We start from the raw sequence: 20,992 nt of genomic DNA, 5'->3' as shown, positions 1-20,992 counted from the left end.
TAATAAAGTTGGCGTAGTAACCTTACCTGGATGTTAGGTATAGTGTAAAACTATCTGCATTGTATTCATGGTTTTGTGTTCATCACTACAGTATATATTACTGTAACCTTTCTATGAGTAAATTTCACATTTATTGTGAACATGATGAGAAGTACTGATAAATGTTTGTTATATTAATAACAGAAGAATTACATTGACATTAGAAAAAAAATGGGGAAAATCCTAAAATTGGTGATAGCATAAAAAATGTATATGTTTTGATAATAATCAATAATCATACACCACAAGTCTTCCAATAATTAAAACTACACATACCCACGCAAAAGACAAAAATCTTAAGATCCTTGATACAGATTGAATTTCTTCAATTCATGTAGTGCAAACTTGGAACTTCGGAAAGGGTGTCTGTGGCTGCAGAACTCCCAACTTGAAGCTCCATCACAAAGTCTAGGAGGAATTATTCCGTTGGATAACCAGCTGAAGATTATAGTCACATGACTAATCCCACCTGGTACCCATTTCCTGCATGGTGAACTGGGGCAATTTTTGAACAAACTCACTTGCCTGAGGTGAGACTACATGTATCACACATGGTTCATTGCGCACTAGGACTGAAGTCCTAAAAACTCTCAAGAATACATGATAAGCCAACCTCTGATGCCCCCAGCTCTCCTATCTGAAGAACATTGTTGAAAACAACATTCACTTACTCCTCTGTGTCGCCCTTAGAACACAGCTCTGCGTCGCCCTTAGAACACAGCTCTGCATGCTGATCATCATGCTCTTCTCGACACACCCCATGGAGAGGAAAAAGATAAAATTACACCCAAGAAGAGCAGCTCACTTTAATTTCTTGTTTTACAGATTTTTGTCCTCAGAAAACCTAAAAGTAGAAGGTTGGAAAAAAAATCACCTGTCAGTGCAAAAATCCACAAAAGTTTTCAAATGCATTTTTTTTTTCAAGTTCACAATCGCTGACCTGATTGAAGCACTGATAATCTAACACAAATATTGTTAGATAATATAATTGGTCTGGCGTCAGCAAAAGTCATAAACAGTATCTCGCTTGTAACTCGTAACCAAAACTTAGATTTTCAACATGTCAATGCAACATATACATTTCAGCATGATCTGTTGTTGTGATATTGATCATACATGATGGGCTGCCTATACGACACCTGACATCCTTGTACGCCCACCTTTCTGTCTAGTTCAGTGGATATTGTTTAGCTCATTTTTCATCTTAATTTCCACTCTGATCTTTTGTTGTATATAGTTCTAAGAAGAGAATAACGATTGGGTCACAATATGGAAGACAGAGTGTCCTGATTGAGCAGTATCGTGAAATTAAATCATTCAGTGCAGACTGAATATAAAATGTGTTGTTTCATGTTACGTCAGCACCGTAGTCGTGATTAAATAAATGTCGCCATTTATCCTCAGATGGTTTTATAACACAGGGATTTTTCGGTCATTGGCTTGTCACAAATACTTACTTGTTATGAAGATGCTTAGCAGACCTGAAACGACTGAAACGATTTACATACCTGTAAGATTGACCTAATTATTATACCTGGAGCTATTACCTATTTATCTGGTCATTGACTTGTCACAAATACTTTCTTTTTATGAAGATACTGAGCACACGGTGAAACGATGGCCTATTTACATATCTATAAGATTGACCTAATTAGCACAACTTGAGTTATTACTAGGTAGTTTGTATATCATTTGGCCTATTTATCAAAATTAGAAAGTTGACCTATTTAGCACACTTGGAATTACCTGTTACCTTTAATTTCACCTGGAATTATTATCCAGTCATCACACATGGAAAGTTGATATGTTAAGCACACAAGGAATTATTCCCTGTTTATTCCCATCTATTCCCATCTCACATTGATGCATGCAGCACACTTACAATTTTTACCAATCTTGTTTATTCGGGTGTCAGAAATTGTGGTGTTCCAATTAGTTGAAATAATGAAAGAGAGGTTTCAGTGACCAAACAGCCAAGCGATCACATTTTCTCAAAATCGAACACAAATGGCTTTGGAACTACTGTTTTAATGAAATTCTTCAACGGCATTTAGAAGTTGGTGAGGTAATACAAGACACTATTATGGATGACAACTTCTTTAATTCTTTTAACACGTTTCAAGGCTGATCCTTCTTCGTCCACCTGAGAAGAAGTTGTCATCCATAATAGTGTCTTGTAGTACTGTTTTAATGTCAATGAAAGGAACATGTAACCATGTCTGGAATCAATGGAAACTTTATGTTCTGATCAAAGCATTTTATGCAATTTCTAATTAAGGCAAAAATAACAGTAGAGAACCAAAAGTTTTCTTCTTTAAACTTACCTGCAATAAGAACCTGAAAAATGATGGTATAATGTTCTTTGATTGCTCTTTGGAAATAAGCCATTCATTAGTTGTGAGGTTTCAACCAGTTCCCATCACTAGTGACAGAGTTTTCCACTATGAATAGCAACATTCCAGCAATGTCACCGTGGGGACAATAGAAATCAGCGTCACACATTGTACAGAAACTGAACCAGTCTTCGGTGTGATGAAGGAATGCTTTAACAGCTAGGCTACCCATAGCATCATATGCCTACTTTCCCATGCTAACAAATTAGGTCATCTTGTAGCATGATACTTGGAGACAGAGATTGGGCAAAGGATTCCTTTGTCCGAAATTAAAGCGATACAACTGTAATAAAGTTGGCGTAGTAACCTTACCTGGATGTTAGGTATAGTGTAAAACTATCTGCATTGTATTCATGGTTTTGTGTTCATCACTACAGTATATATTACTGTAACCTTTCTATGAGTAAATTTCACATTTATTGTGAACATGATGAGAAGTACTGATAAATGTTTGTTATATTAATAACAGAAGAATTACATTGACATTAGAAAAAAAATGGGGAAAATCCTAAAATTGGTGATAGCATAAAAAATGTATATGTTTTGATAATAATCAATAATCATACACCACAAGTCTTCCAATAATTAAAACTACACATACCCACGCAAAAGACAAAAATCTTAAGATCCTTGATACAGATTGAATTTCTTCAATTCATGTAGTGCAAACTTGGAACTTCGGAAAGGGTGTCTGTGGCTGCAGAACTCCCAACTTGAAGCTCCATCACAAAGTCTAGGAGGAATTATTCCGTTGGATAACCAGCTGAAGATTATAGTCACATGACTAATCCCACCTGGTACCCATTTCCTGCATGGTGAACTGGGGCAATTTTTGAACAAACTCACTTGCCTGAGGTGAGACTACATGTATCACACATGGTTCATTGCGCACTAGGACTGAAGTCCTAAAAACTCTCAAGAATACATGATAAGCCAACCTCTGATGCCCCCAGCTCTCCTATCTGAAGAACATTGTTGAAAACAACATTCACTTACTCCTCTGTGTCGCCCTTAGAACACAGCTCTGCGTCGCCCTTAGAACACAGCTCTGCATGCTGATCATCATGCTCTTCTCGACACACCCCATGGAGAGGAAAAAGATAAAATTACACCCAAGAAGAGCAGCTCACTTTAATTTCTTGTTTTACAGATTTTTGTCCTCAGAAAACCTAAAAGTAGAAGGTTGGAAAAAAAATCACCTGTCAGTGCAAAAATCCACAAAAGTTTTCAAATGCATTTTTTTTTTCAAGTTCACAATCGCTGACCTGATTGAAGCACTGATAATCTAACACAAATATTGTTAGATAATATAATTGGTCTGGCGTCAGCAAAAGTCATAAACAGTATCTCGCTTGTAACTCGTAACCAAAACTTAGATTTTCAACATGTCAATGCAACATATACATTTCAGCATGATCTGTTGTTGTGATATTGATCATACATGATGGGCTGCCTATACGACACCTGACATCCTTGTACGCCCACCTTTCTGTCTAGTTCAGTGGATATTGTTTAGCTCATTTTTCATCTTAATTTCCACTCTGATCTTTTGTTGTATATAGTTCTAAGAAGAGAATAACGATTGGGTCACAATATGGAAGACAGAGTGTCCTGATTGAGCAGTATCGTGAAATTAAATCATTCAGTGCAGACTGAATATAAAATGTGTTGTTTCATGTTACGTCAGCACCGTAGTCGTGATTAAATAAATGTCGCCATTTATCCTCAGATGGTTTTATAACACAGGGATTTTTCGGTCATTGGCTTGTCACAAATACTTACTTGTTATGAAGATGCTTAGCAGACCTGAAACGACTGAAACGATTTACATACCTGTAAGATTGACCTAATTATTATACCTGGAGCTATTACCTATTTATCTGGTCATTGACTTGTCACAAATACTTTCTTTTTATGAAGATACTGAGCACACGGTGAAACGATGGCCTATTTACATATCTATAAGATTGACCTAATTAGCACAACTTGAGTTATTACTAGGTAGTTTGTATATCATTTGGCCTATTTATCAAAATTAGAAAGTTGACCTATTTAGCACACTTGGAATTACCTGTTACCTTTAATTTCACCTGGAATTATTATCCAGTCATCACACATGGAAAGTTGATATGTTAAGCACACAAGGAATTATTCCCTGTTTATTCCCATCTATTCCCATCTCACATTGATGCATGCAGCACACTTACAATTTTTACCAATCTTGTTTATTCGGGTGTCAGAAATTGTGGTGTTCCAATTAGTTGAAATAATGAAAGAGAGGTTTCAGTGACCAAACAGCCAAGCGATCACATTTTCTCAAAATCGAACACAAATGGCTTTGGAACTACTGTTTTAATGAAATTCTTCAACGGCATTTAGAAGTTGGTGAGGTAATACAAGACACTATTATGGATGACAACTTCTTTAATTCTTTTAACACGTTTCAAGGCTGATCCTTCTTCGTCCACCTGAGAAGAAGTTGTCATCCATAATAGTGTCTTGTAGTACTGTTTTAATGTCAATGAAAGGAACATGTAACCATGTCTGGAATCAATGGAAACTTTATGTTCTGATCAAAGCATTTTATGCAATTTCTAATTAAGGCAAAAATAACAGTAGAGAACCAAAAGTTTTCTTCTTTAAACTTACCTGCAATAAGAACCTGAAAAATGATGGTATAATGTTCTTTGATTGCTCTTTGGAAATAAGCCATTCATTAGTTGTGAGGTTTCAACCAGTTCCCATCACTAGTGACAGAGTTTTCCACTATGAATAGCAACATTCCAGCAATGTCACCGTGGGGACAATAGAAATCAGCGTCACACATTGTACAGAAACTGAACCAGTCTTCGGTGTGATGAAGGAATGCTTTAACAGCTAGGCTACCCATAGCATCATATGCCTACTTTCCCATGCTAACAAATTAGGTCATCTTGTAGCATGATACTTGGAGACAGAGATTGGGCAAAGGATTCCTTTGTCCGAAATTAAAGCGATACAACTGTAATAAAGTTGACGTAGTAACCTTACCTGGATGTTAGGTATACAAAGTAGTTAACTTCAGAGGCTACAGTTAATTAGATACTGACAGTTCCAGATGAACTTTTTTATCATCATGTACCATCATGTGAAGATCAAGATTAGAATTGGTCTTCAGCAACCCATGATTACAGGGTGACTTATAGGGTCAGGTGGTCAGACTCACTGACTTGGTTGACACATGTCATTGTATCTCAGTTACGTAGATCAATGCTTCTGCTGTTGATCACTGGATTGTCTGATACTGTCTTAGTTATTTCTAGACGGTCACCAGATAAGTGGAATATTGCAGAGTGTATCCTTAAAGAACAACCAAACCAAACCTAATTATAGATATAGCAACTTCATGTATGACCCACTGTCTGCGCCATGTTTCCAGTAATGAATTTCATGTTTAATATCTTACTGTAGATGCGACCAGCAGAACCGTTTTTCTGATTCCTTTTAAATTTGCAAAGATATGTGTCATTTATATCCATGCCCTCAGTAATTCATAATGATTCTCTTTGATAAATACTGTAATGTCAATTTCCAGAAAATGTCCTAGGCAGTTTTACAACATGAAAGGTATATATTGTAACGTGATTGATGACAATAAATACCCAAACTACAGTTATTAAGATTAATCTGTCAATATCGTAAATATCTTGTCAGAGTATTACTGATTGTTTTCTGGTGTGATTACAGAAGTGGCTATCTTTGAACTTGAAGTGTGACAAGACGAAATTTGATGGGAAAATTCAGGGGCCGTCTCATAATCTGTGTAAAGATTTTCCAGTGACCATCTCATAACCAGTCGCTGTATTTTCCAAAGACCATCTTATGATCAGTCTATATATTATCTAGGGACCGTCTCATAATCAGGATATGTATTTCAGTCTGGGGTCATGCTTGTATATCCAAGGAATGAACATGGTTTGAAGAAGATGGCCTTTGACATGCTTTATTTGATTTGTAAGAATATCTGGCTGATGTCACGTTATTGTACATGAGCTTTTACTCTGATAGAAATAAGAATTGCATGTCAAAGAAAATTGTCAATCCCCATTGATGAAAGTATGCTAAATATACATTATCAGCCTGAGCTGATGTGAAACTAGGTGCACTTCCGCATTCAAGATTGTTCAATACAATTTTTGCTGTGAGTGCAACAGACTGAAAGGATCTCGTATTTTATTTTTGTTACAACCATAGTCTGATGTACGCATTTCCACTAAATCCTAGCAGTTTGTTATATCCGTCATTTCATCATAACCATGTTTGTTTTGAACATAGTTCACTGTTTATAAACATAGCACATGTGCATGCAAGCTGCTTGTCTAGGCCCTTTCTACATAGCCATGGTATTGCAAGGACAGTTATTTGTCAGAGATAAAGCGTTAATCTAAGATCACCTTTATTCTGTAGACATATGTTGTATCTATTACATCACAGAAGCCATTGATGTATTATTAAATTAGAGGTGGAGTACATTATTATGAAATATGATATTTTGGGTCAGATTGGTTATTTTGATAGGATCTGCCATTTGCTTCAGTGTTGTCGGAATCATTGTTTGAGAAAGTGGGGCTTAATGTGTAAATGATGGAAATTGAGGTTTCTTTTCAGTCTGTAGAAAGAGCTAAAATCTACAAATTCAAGGTTTTTTAGATGGAACTTCTGGAAACCATGTGGCATTGTTGTGAAATTGCTTTGATTTAAGATCATGAATGGAGATTCCTGAAAAACGAATATATATACTATTGTTTGATAACAGATCTTCTCTAGGGCTGGAACAAGTTTATTTCTTGTTTTACGGGACCGTGAAGATCCGGTGTAGAATAGGTAGTCAGGAACCCATGCTTGACGCAAAAGGCGATTTGGTTGCATGTCATTGCTCATGCTGTTGATCACTTGATTGTCTGGTCCAAATTTTTGATTATTTACAGACTGCCACCATATTGCTGGAATGTTGCTGTTTTACAGATCTGCCAGTCATATTTTTTTAAAGAATAAGAAAAAACTGAAAATAGATTTTCTCCCCTCGAAAATTAAAATCCTAATGTTGAAGATATATGAAAGTGAGACTTTAACTAAGCAAGGCAGTTTGTTGGACTCTATTTGTTCTTAAAAACTTTTAACTTAATGATCAATCAATTTTTGTGTTAGCAATCAGAACTTCGAGCCCCTCAACGAGGACGAACTTGAAAACTAATGCCTTTGAAAAACTCATGAGGGTTTTAGCTTTAAGTGGTATTTTTTCTCTGGTCTGACCTTAAAATAAAATATATATATACTGCTTTTTGCAGGCAATGTTACCTTGCTTGATGACACGGTTATTGGTTTACAGAGAAAACTGGATACATTGTATAGTTTGGGCTCAAAATGGGGTTTAGAAGTCAATCTCGACAAACTTTGAATGGTAGTATTTAGAAGTGATGGACATCTTAAGAAATCAAAGAAATGGTTGTATAATGGAAACCAAATGAATCTTGTATCACACTAGCCAAAGTCTTCAAGCCAAAAAAGCCTTGTACCCTTTATTTAAAATGTTTAAGGATTTTCCAACCATATCTTTGAAAGTTGCTTCAGCACTATTTGATAGTAAAATATCCCCAATATGAATGTATGGTAGTGAAATCTAGGGGCATTCATATTGTCCTCACATTGAGAAAATCCAGTGTTTCTTTTTCAAACAGTTTCTGTGTGTTGATAAAACTGTTTCTTCCTATGCTATACTTGGTGAAATTGGCAGAACCCAATTATGCGTTAATTATTGTGGCAGATGTATCAAATATTATTGCAGAATGTTACGTATGGACGAAAAATCGACATCCCAGATCATGTTATGAAAAGCTAAAGCTGCAAGATAATAGTGGCAGCTGCCACTGGGTTATGCATATATGGCTACTTTAATTCCGAACTGGATTTTGGATGTTTGGACTACGCAGGAATGTGGGAATATAGAAATATTTATGAGTGAATTTAGACAAAGAAGTCGAGATATGGACATCAAAATTGACATTCTAGGATAACGTCATCATCCTTTCTAAAAGACTATGGAACAATCAAATCTGCCTTGAAACCTGAAAAATATATATTGGAATTTTGTAATAATAAGGATCTTATACGCATTTTATGCATATTCCGCTGTTTAAACAATAAGTTAAATGTTCAACAACAGTGTTGTAGTGACAATATATATCCCAATGTACTGATATGTGACAAATGTGATTTTAAAGTTACACAGGGCGAATTTAATTTTTTACTTGTGTGTCCAATCTATTCTGAACACAGAAAACTGTATTTACCTCGTTATTACAATACATTTCCATCAAGATTAAAATTTAAACAACTTTGATTTGCTTTGACTACTAATGGTAGGTCTCAGTGAAGCCTAACAGCTGAATGTTGTTCCTGTGTAAAGAATGAAATCTTCAGTAACTACGCTACCCCATATGTGGTGGGTAGGTGAGTAGGTAGCAGACAGGTAAGCAGGTGTGCAGGCACGTAAGCAGGTGTGCCAGCAGATGGATAAGGGTATACCATGACGAAGTGTTGCAGAATTTTGATGATGTTGATGATATTGAAACCGTCTGAGTGGCTTTTAAAAGCGATATACTCAAAGAAGGGAAATTTACAGATGCTATCTTGTGTAACATGAGAACATGACTTTTCAGGGCATTGTAAAATATCCTTCAGTAGGTGAATGAAAGCCTGGAAACAGATAGCTAGATGTGTAATGGTACATTAATTAAGCTGTGATAGATAATGGATGCATCATGTTGCTGTGTATGGTATCAGTCTAAAATCTAAAATCTAAAATCTAAAATCTAAAATCTAAAATCTAAACTGAAACGGCTGTCTGATAGCCCTGTGGTTAAAGCTTTCACTCATCAGGCCGAAGACTCTAGTTTATTTCCCCATATTCCGCCATGATATTGCTGGAATATTAGGTAAGAGCTTCACAAAACCTAACCACCTGTGAAGATCCGTGTTAGAACTGATCTTCAGAAACTCATGCCTGTCGTAAGTGTGACTAACGGGATTGTGTAGTCAGACTTGCTGATTTCGTTGACTCGTCATCATACCCCAATTATGTCGATGGCTGCCCATGCGGTTGATCAATGGATTTTCTGGTCCAGACTTGATTATTTACAGACTGCTGCCATATAGCTGGAACAGTGTGGAGTAAAACTAAACTAAACTAAACTAAACTAAACTCACTCACTCAATGGTAAAACTGCTAAATGACATGGTGGTTTTGGGTAATGTCCTCCAAACCGCTGAGCAGGTTACAGAGAATTGTTACAAAATCTGACTTGTGGAGCCTACACCCTCTTGCCTAGCCTTGCTCCAAGTACTGAATGCTAAGTTAATGGATGTATAGTAATTGTATCCTTTGAAGGAGCAAGTATAGATTAGCAAACAGTATGGACTATGAGAAAAATATTAACACTTTGGAGAAATTATCATTTACTCTACTAATTATTATCTTCGAGAGTTGTTCATGTTTACATCCTGCCTAACATTTCCATTTTCTATTTATCGCCAACTTAAATACAAAGAATATGATTGGCTATTGCTATTTGAAAGGGTGTGGCCTACTTTAAATAAATGACCATCAAAAAGGAAGTCTTTGATCCTTCTTAAACTGTGAAGATTTGGCTTTGACTTGATCTTTAATAATCCTTGCTTGTTGTAATCATGACTAATGGGATAAGGTGGTCAAGCTCACTGAATTGGTAGACACATGCCATCATATCCCAGTTATGTAGATTGATGCTCATGCTGTTGATCACTAGATTATCTGGTCTAAACCTGATTATTTACCGACCAGGGCCTTGATTTTCGAAGCTGTCTTAGTGCTAAGATATTCGTAAGGTAATGTTAATGTATGGCACTAAAGACTCGTAGCACTAAGAGAGCTTTGAAAATCTAGCCCCAGCGCTATAAAGTTGGAATATTCCCGAACGTGGCATAAAACAACAAACTAACCCATCTTAATCCTTCTAGTCCTAACTGAACTCCTGGCAGATTGGTTGACACATTTACTGGACATTTGTAAGAGATTGTGACGTTTTAACAGACTATAAATCTAAATGAGATTAACTTAGAGTATTAGTTTAATGTTATTTAGATTCAGGAGATGACAAGTTTGTGTGTATAACATAGATTATGGAAATGTCTAAAACAATACAGACATGATGTTTGTCTCATTGGAAAGTGTGTCTAAGGGATGAATCTTGTCACCTTAGGCTGTTATTTAAACTAAGTAGGTGTAATTTATGATTGTTCATCTTGATAATATTGGTAAGAACACTTGGGCAACCCATATTCGCAGTCTTTTGTTTAGATACAGCTTTGGATTCATCTGGTTATCCCAAACTGTGGGCGATGTTAATATATTTATCAAACATTTTCATACCAGGGCTATCGATCGATGTCTTTAGACAGAACTGGCATTCATCACTATATGAAAGTTCAAGATATAACTGTTATTGTGAGTTTAAATCTCTACTTGAACCTGAGTCGTATCTATACAACCTACGTAATACAAACCTTCGTAATGCTTTCATACGCGGGAGACTTGATCTAAATGAGTTATATATCAATCAAGGAAGATGCACATCTATTATAAAATCACAGAGGCTCTGCCCATTCTGTAACACTGTTGAGAATGAATTTCACTTTTTATTTATCTGTCCTGTATGTAATGATTTAAGGCAGATGTATTTCCCACCATGGCTACGATCACACAAGAATGCTACAAAACTTTATTCAATACTTTCAAGTAAAGCATCCCTATTACAACATGAGACAGCTCTATTTATTCACCACATGCTCATATTGAGAAGAGATTTACTGTAATGTGTGTCATATGTTGTATATGTTGTACATACTATACATATATATTTTTATATGGGCCACTGGCCTTCATGCAATAAATTGATTGATTGATTGATTGCCTTTTTCATATGTGTGAGATGAATTTTTATAACTTTAGATTGGTATATTGAAGACATTACTGATCATAGTGATACCAGGGCCTGGAGTAGATATCCAAAGCTGTCTTTGTTCCTCAAATTACAGAAGCTGATGATAACAAATATCTTCCTCCTTTTACCTTTGAATATGTCCTATGTCCGGAAGCAAATCTGTAAGAGAAGGAAGTGGAATCATAAAGATTTATGGACTCACATAGTGAGATTAGAATGGATTTGTTGTGTGATCTCATGAAAATAATTAACCTTATTATACTGAATGTACAACATGACCACTATACTACAATTCAGTTTTAAAAATACTTGCTGCAAAACGTCCATTTTGCATTTGAAATTTTCAATATACTGTAGCATATGTCATTTCTAAATGTCATCATGTACATTGTAATTCAATATACTGGATGTGAACAGTGTAACAGTTCCCTAATTCTATATCTAGGTTAGTCTTCTTTCAACACAGAGCTCTACATTAAACCTTTCATTCACATGTATGTTTCATTTGTATATTCTTCCATCAGTATCCATGACAACAAAATGGTGGACCAGTGTTTTTAGTTATGTTTACTTAGTAAATTGAAAATGAAATCTGCTTTACGGTCTGTGTCAAATGCTTAAATATTTCATGCTTTCACTTGTGGTTGTGATATACATAGTACTATAATACTTGCATGATGTTTTATGACTCTGGCAGGATATTGTTATTGTCAGAAGTGACCATGGTTTATAAACATGCTTTCATTGGTACCGTGGTATGTTTGTCAATGGTGGAGGAAATACTACTTCATGAAAAAAGGCCTTGTCACATTGATATGATATACTATATTGTACTTGAATTCACTCAATAACTTGAGGAAAGGTCACTTTCTGATAAATTGCCGTGTCATATTGATGTACTTAGTAACCATACTGTTCTGTTCTACTCTCTCACCTGAGGAAAGATCACATTCTGAAAATTGTCATATTGATGTACTGTACCATCCCACCCACCCACTCACTCACTCACTCACTCACTCACTCACTGAAAGAACACCTTCTGAAACAAGGCCCTGGCTTACTGAAAAGCTATTTCTGTGGTGTATTAAGGCACTCTCACTTGTAGTCCAGTTTGAATAGGATTATGTGCAGGGTCCCTAACCTGGTGATCATCTCTACTTGGAGCTATACATAATCTGACTTGCAATCTCAACAGGCTAGTGTAATGGATGCATTGCAGATGACAGTGGAGCAAAGAAACCATCTCCTTGTCCAGACACACAGTAACACATGAAGACATGAATGTCCTGAGGAGTCAGTCAGTGCATATTTGTACAACCAAGAAAGTCCTTCAAGATACAAACTGAGTCCTCTTGATTACTCGCTTGGGTACAATGTGTGAAGGCCATTTCTGGTTTTCCCCCGAGGTGATATTGCTGTTATATTGCTAAAAGCAGCATAAAACTAAATTCACTCTGAAAGTATCAGTCATGTTGTTAAGGTTTTATAGGTAACAAAATCATGGTGTGGACGGAAATGGAAAGCAGGACTTTGTATATTGGTCTGATTTTGGGATGGGTCTACATACGTGATGGTGTTTTTGTTTAGGCACAGGATGGGTCCATATAACATGATAGTGTTTTTGTGTAAGCATAGGATGGGTTTATAATATGATGGTGTTTTTGTGTATGCATAGGATGGGTTTATAATATGATGGTGTTTTTGTGTAGGCTTTGGATGGGTCTGTAACATGAGGGTGTTTTTGTGTATTCATAGGATGGGTCTATTATAATGATGGTGTTTTTGTGTAGGCCTAGGATGGGTCTGTAACATGAGGGTGTTTTTGTGTATTCATAGGATGGGTCTATTATAATGATGGTGTTTTTGTGTAGGCCTAGGATGGGTCTGTAACATGATGGTGTTTTTGTGTAGGCCTAGGATGGGTCTGTAACATGATGGTGTTTTTGTGTAGGCCTAGGATGGGTCTGTAACATGATGGTGTTTTTGTGTAGGTCACAGCAGCATCTGACTCTTGGCTTGGAGACAGGTTCTGTTAAGCTGTTTGAATAACCATTGATACGTTGCAGCCATTTACTGCCTCACTTGTTGGATTTGCCACTGAAGGAGATTTATCTTGATGCTGATGGCAGTGAATCTGATGGTATTGGAGACAGTGATGGCGTTGGTGGTGGACATGGTGGTCAGCCATATTGGACCTTGTGATGAAGACAATGGTGATGAGTGACGGTAGAAGTGATGATCATCATACTTTACATAATCACCATTGCTTTAATACAAATGTCACCAGTCAGTTTTGTACATAGTAAAATAAAAAGGTGATATATTGTAATTATTTTTGGAGCTTTTTTGTGTGTTCTCTCGTAAATGTTTTATTAGGATTTGTTCATGATTTTTGTATATACAGTGGAAGCTCTCAAAACCAACCTCTGTCTAATCCAGCAAGTTGTCAACACCTGCATAAAATTTTAGTCCTTTCCATGACTTGTACATTTATCATCAGCTTTACAATCCAGCACATTGTCTAAAACAGATGATTTCTCAGTCCCAGTGAGTGCCGGATTAGACAGCTTCCACTGTCTTACTTTATGCATATGATTTTGGTTGGGGGAACAGGAGGAACTATTACGTCATTTTCTGTATGCCATGAGTGTTCTGTATCTAAGTACACATCTAACTATATATCTAACTATCTATCTAAGTATATATTAGACATTACTACCATACAAACAGATACCAATAGCTGTTACTGATACATTGCCTAAGTGAGAGTATGCATTAACACATGCCATAGAACTATGTACATAATAATTCACCAACTCATACAAGACTAAGCATGCTGAAATACTTAGATTTAAGCTTTTTATACAAACCATAGGCCTATATTCATAGGCATGTAAAATTTACAGGGGTTGCGGATGGAATTTTTCCCGTTGTTAATCACAATGCATACATGTGTATGATGACATTAAGAGTATCATACTTTGCATATTATGGGGAGGATATTTCAAAATGTTCTGTTTTACAAACATCCAGTTCAAATGATAAATGTGATGGTATGTGGACCTCAGGTCAAAAAACGGGTGAAGTTTATTTAGCGTAACCCATATGCAATGTCGGGTTCAAAAGTCCTGGAATCTTGACTCCTGGGACTCCAGTCCTGCTCTACAACGAAATACTGTGATACGTGGCTAGTGAGTTTGTTGAAAATGTCGTCTGTTGTTAGTTCACCCAGCAGAAATAGGTACCTGGTGAAATATTGAATTGTAGTACTAGTATGTTGTGCTCTTTGAGCAGGATGTTGTGCTCTTTGAGCAGGATTTATGTAAGCCTGGAAAAGGCACAGTATAAATATTCTCATAATATTTCAAGAAATAATAAGTTGGACTAAAACAGCACACCCTAACCTCTTAATAAATTATAATATACAAAAGACATCTAAAGCGAGACCAATTTTATTTTCTTGTTTTGTGGATATGCTGGTTTGGGGGTTTTTTTTCAAGAATAAGAAAAAAAAAATCAAAATTAATTATGCCTGCTCAATTATTGGCCAAAAATGTGAATTGACAAGATAATCCTTTTGAATTGTTTTATGCCCCATATACACTTCATAACTTGCCAGAAGTAAAATGCCTTTAATATTTAGAAGTGGCAGTACTTTGAGTGGTGATTTGTTTTGTTTTTTCCTCCTCCCTTTAGGTTTTCTGAGGATCAATATCCATAAAACAATATATAACAACTTCCCTAGGGATTAGTAGAGATGTCTTGGGTTTTATGATTTGTTACCATACCTAAGTTATTTACCTTAGTTCAAAATGCATACTTAAGACACACAATATTTACATTCTGTTACAAATACAATGGGACAGTGGCTGCTGCTGCTGCTGCTGCTGCTGCTGCTGCTGCTGCTGCTGCTGCTGCTGCTGATGATGATGATGATATTGTGGTGGTGGTGGTGGTGTTGAGGAGGAGGAAGAGGAGGAGGAGGATGAAGAAGAAAACAACGGTGTAATGATGGCAGTGTAGGCAATGATGGTGGTGCATCTGAGGATTAAGGAAGGAACTTGAATTTCTATTTCCTTAAGTGGACAAATGATGTTTCAATTTCCTTCAGCACTAACAAGAGTAATCTTTATGTCAACTGCCCACGGTTTCTTAACCTCTTCAGTCAATTCTTACCTCCTCAGTCAGAAGAATTATAAGGCTATACATTCCTAGAGGCCCTTTAATCGACCAAGAATCTGAAGACTGAGTGTCCACTGTATGACTGCTCTCTTGGAGCCGAGCTATACCTAGAGTTTCCTTATTAAGCTATTACCCTCACAGAAATGTCCGCATGCTTAGAGCAAAGATTAGCGCGGAAATTATCACACGTCAGTTCATTGATTGAATGTAATCCGGTAATTCTTGTCCGAAATACACTGGTAGGCAGTAAAATAGCCTTGTACCTTTCTAGCCTTTATGTTGTCAGGAAAGGAAATTTGTTTTCTAAATATTTTAAAGTTTCTCATAAATTTTTCAGTTGGTGTCTCAGTGGATGTTTTCATGCTTTTAGACAATTTTAATTGGAACATTTAAGAGAGCTTTTAATGGAGGCTGTTTTCAAGTGATTTACTGGTCTGTCATAATGAAAGTTCACTTGTTCTAGGTTTGCACTATTTGAGGACAGATACTGTCTTGGATATTGATGGAACGTCTTTATTATGGTGTTAGGGGTAGATGTTGAAACCTGCAGGTTTGATGTAAAGGCTGTGAGTCCTACAGAACCCTCTGGAAACTTGTTGGTGGCAATTGTTGAAAGAGTTCATATTGATGGCGATAGGAAGTGATCCACTTGTCATGCTGAAGACCCCATCATCATCATCACAGGTTTTGTTTAGTAATGGTACTGAGAGTTCCAATCAGTGAGATTTAGAGAACTTTAGTCCAGGCCCCGTTCAGGGCCCAAGCTAACCCTGTTCTGGTCCAGAGCAGTGGTCAAAAAACAAATTGGTTCATAGCTTATTTCGAGATGATTTTTATGTCATTTGGTGCCTGTTCATTAAAAAAATTAAAAAATGCTTGCGTCTTAAGAGACAATGCATGAGTGCATGACATACAGGTGGAATACATGTCTCACGCTGGATGCATTGACAGGTTTATAATGCTGTAGACTAAGGGTTAGTCTCTGAATATGTATAATTTTTTGATAGTAACAAACAAACCCATTTTAGCTGAACCAGAGCCCTGGGGAGACCTGTCTGGGATTCAGAACCTGAGGGAATCTAGACTTGCTTCATTTATGGCTTCAGCACTAAAGAGAAGGCTTGGCAGTAGGCAAAATGATATGGTTCAGGAACTGTGAGACAGACTGTGTATGCTGTTGTACACTTACACTTCACTGTTCGATGTAAGACAGCATGTACTAGTTGTTGCTACTCTACCACCTCATTATACATAGCTCTGCCTCTGTCAGGCCTATTCAATTAACCCTGAATATATTTGCATGGCTGCTCTCATGAGCTGAATATATTTCATTACTGGCTTAATTTCTTGCTTATTCCTTGACCTACATTGCGCAGCCAAATGGACACTGGTCAATAACCTAGATCTGGATCACAAATAGGGAATCCACATCATGCGATGCTCATTAATGACTTTGTTCGTTGGACCAAGGTAGCCTATAGGTTATGGTGTTCGCTTGTCACAGACGAAGACTCGGGATTGATTTCTCACATAGGTACAATGTGTGAAGCCCATTTCTGGTGTCCCCTGCCTGGATATTGCTGGAATATTGCTTAAAGTGGTGTAAAGCTAAATTCACTCACTCATTGACCCTGTGGTCAAATGACTGAGTGAGTATTTCAGTGAACTTAGGAAGACTCTGTAAAAACACAACCAATACAGATCAAAAGAATTGAAATTAGTGAACTTGCAGGTGTAATATTAATTAAATATTGATAAACTTCGGCAAGCTAACTTTTGAGCTCAAATTAATTTAAGAATCTGAAAGAAATCAACTCGTTTCAGTAGTTACACATTTATGTATGGATTACTAACAGAAAGAGCATTCTGAACATAATTTAGATCTGCGACATGAATAAACACTCACTTTGTGTATTGTGCCTGAATTTATAACTAAATCTCAACTGTTCTTGTTAAACATTATTGTTAGTAGAAGTTTCACATCGGTATATCTTTGATAATAATCTTCCCCTTGATGATATTTGCGATTGCCCTAACTCATGGAGAAATGTTCATCTCTGATTGGTTCATGTGATCTTAAACAAAGTATCATGACTACACCACCCAAGCAGGGTATTAATCTTTAAAAGGGAGAATACATCATTCATACTCTGAACTGTGACTTGATTGTTCAGATTGACTGTTCAGTCATAAAGTAAAGCATATGATTGTTCAATTTCAGTTCCTTTTAATGTTATATTTACATAATGAGAGATTTGAACATTCAGATAAATTTGATGTAGTTTTATGATTCGGTGTATACAGGGTTTTATGCATCCCTCGTTAGGTTTTGTCCACCGTGTTTCACCTCAGGCTTGGTGGATAAAAAATAACACAGGACGCATAACACCCCAACACCCCATTACATACAGTCATACTTATTACGCATACAGACTCACACCCTACCTGGCATATTTTGGCATATTTTGAATGATTTTGTTTATCATTAAATAGAATTTTGCACCCACATAGCAGATTGTACGCCATTCAGGTTATATTCATAAAAAAATAGTTTCATTCCTCACTGTAGTTCAACTTTTAGTATTAACCATTATAGGGAATGTCCTCTGTGTCTGTTCTTCCAGTGTTGTTCATCAATGCCAACACGCATACCCAAGTCCTACTGATATATTCCGATTGCTTACAATAGGAAACAGCATGGCTGACCAAGCCACTAACAAATCCCCTGATCTGAAAGTCTAAAAATTATCCTTCGATCAGAAGTTTGTTGAGAAATACACTTCTATCCCCAGATTAAGCAGGTCAACTAAAGGAGCCAATTACGTGTATTTCACATACTGCTGTGCAGACATTAATATTGCTCAGCCAGGAGACATGCTGGGAGTAGCCAGATCATATTCCTTATAAGATTGTACACTTTTATACCTTAAAAGACACTTTTTTAGCCTCTATGAATACACTTTGAAGGCAAGTGGAGTAGGTAGGTCTGGACATAGGAAAAGACGTTTGCTATTCCCATATTTACATTCACCTCAGTTTTGGTTGTCAAGGCAATGTGTATATGTTTCTAAAAAGTTTGTTCAGTTATTTCTTCTTTCTAATGCATTTATACCCTTATGAATTATATTTTGATTCAGTGAGTTAGGGAGTTTAGGTTTGCGCTGCTTTTACCTAGCCTCCAGCAATATCACGGCGGAGGACATTAGGAAATGGACTTAACACATTGTATCTACGTGGGGAATCAAACCCAGGCCTTCGGTGTGATGAGCGAACACTTTAACTACTAGGTTACCCTATCGCCCCAATCCTATCGCTGTCCTAGCTAGGATCTGTTCCTCAACTTAGGACAAGGATAAGATCGTTTAGAGAATGGGTCTTATCTTAACAGCAGGATGTCATAACTCCTGTACAAACTAGTTAGGATCTGTCTTAGCTGGGACACTTTCGAGAATAGGCACCCTGATGACCAAGACATGCTGTCGGAACACTCTTTTGGAACAAAATGATGTGCTTTATGTCACAGAAAACAATTGTCATAATTTTGTCTGACAGATGAACAAAGGATGATTTAATAATAAAATGTGCAATGAATCTGAGACAGTGTCTGTAAAGTGAATAGTTGAATTAAGTGGTTATTTAATATTTTTAAAAACAAGCACAAACCCTCGGGCATGCATACATACATGCCCATTTGCATACACACATAGCAAGTGCTCCAGCACTCATGTATGCAGATCAACATACTCATGCACGCAAGCATGCATGAAATTGTTGAACTAACTAAGCATCCCAGCTGCAAATACAGTAGATGTGTTTCCAGTCTGTAGTGTGTGAGGGGCAGTGGGATAGCATAGTGGTTAAACTGTTCACTCATCACATGCCAAAGTCATGGGTTTGATTCCGCACATGGTTACAATGTGTGAAGCCCATTTCTGGTGTTCACTGCAATGATGTTGCTGGAATATTGGTAAAGGCAGCATGAAACTAAACTCACTCACTCACTCACTCACTCACTCACCCACTCACTCACTCTCTCACTCACTCACTCACTCACTCACTCAGTGATGGTCTGTCTTGCTGTCCATGAACCACATTATTTCCCTAAATGCCAAGCCCTCCCTGACATACTAAAGCCCTAAATTAAGCATGTTAGATTTCTCCAGGTTCTGAATCTCTAGTCTCGCATGGACTCCTTTTCAATTTAAATAGGTCTGTTTGTCAAAGTTAAAATTATGTATATTGAGGGACTAAGTGTTAGTCTGTGCTGTATGACTGTGTGGGACCTTTGCGCCTGTATCCTCAGATTTCAATGACCTCAGCAGCCATCTTGAGGCGGCCTGTATTCTGACCCTGGAGAAGACATCAAAGGTCTGAAATGGATCGCACTTAGGGTAATTAATTCATGCTGACCGCTGACCGCTGACCACCTTCCTCCATTTGTTAGCTACATGATAGGTACTAATATTGTAACACCCCCAGGCCTGGGGCGTCAGTAAATGAGAGACCAAGTCAGGATTTAACAACAAATGTAAACTTTTAATAAATATTCAGAAGTGGTCCTTTCTTACAGTATGTTTGCACTTGATATCAGAGGTGTGACATGTCAGGATTCCTAATAAGACTCAGTGATCAGCATAACGACTTACTTCAATGGACCAATAATGCAAATAAAGTAATCTCCTATATTAACAATTGAATTTCCCAAGGAGAACAATATATATAATAGTGTATTCACCTATATAAATTATTCCTGTTTAGTCCTTTCAATATTCTATGAATTTGTGTTTGGGCCTAAAGGTATCGACAAGATCAGCTATTACACAAGTAGTGCCTCTGAGGAGGTCTGATCAAGTCCCTGTTCGAAATTCGCATCAAGCTTATATAGATTCCTGACATGTCATGTGACTAGATATTAGCCAGTCAGAATCCACGTAGATGACTGGCTTGTTTACACTGGAAATAAACAAGTAAAAATTACAACGATACAAATGCACATGAGGTTGTCCTTTCCATGTCCGTTTTGTCCGAATTTTACAAGGAAAATTATGGTATGATTTGTTTTATGATAGACAGTAACATTACAAAACGGACAAGCAAAAAGTTTACTGAGCCGATGCCGTGACATGACGGTAATGATGACCTCGCATAGGTAAGGTAAATACATGAAAATATATTTAACCGGATGATCTTAAGTTGTCCGTATTAATTTGTATAAGTCCGTTTTTATGGCAGAAAATAATTATGGAGCTAAGTATTTCATAAGACAAACATTACGAAAACGGACAAGAAGTTTTGGTGTCTAAGTTATGATATTACCGTAATGGTGGCTTTCTTTGATGTTACACTTCTGTAGCCGTTATT

At 36.9% G+C, this 20,992-nt stretch overlaps 1 protein-coding gene across 1 annotated transcript in view; it reads left to right on the top strand.

Annotated features, from left to right (window-relative positions):
• LOC137264876 (vitamin D3 receptor-like) overlaps nucleotides 1-20,992 on the top strand; it is a 136,021-nt gene that overhangs the window by 56,458 nt on the left and 58,571 nt on the right. The gene's annotated exons all lie outside the window — the stretch shown is intronic.

The sequence above is a fragment of the Haliotis asinina genome, chromosome 15 (genome assembly GCF_037392515.1).
Source record: "Haliotis asinina isolate JCU_RB_2024 chromosome 15, JCU_Hal_asi_v2, whole genome shotgun sequence".
Classification (NCBI taxonomy): Eukaryota; Metazoa; Mollusca; class Gastropoda; order Lepetellida; family Haliotidae; genus Haliotis; species Haliotis asinina.
The sequence above is the reverse complement of the archived record's forward strand: the minus strand, read 5'-3'. Positions and strand labels throughout refer to the sequence as shown.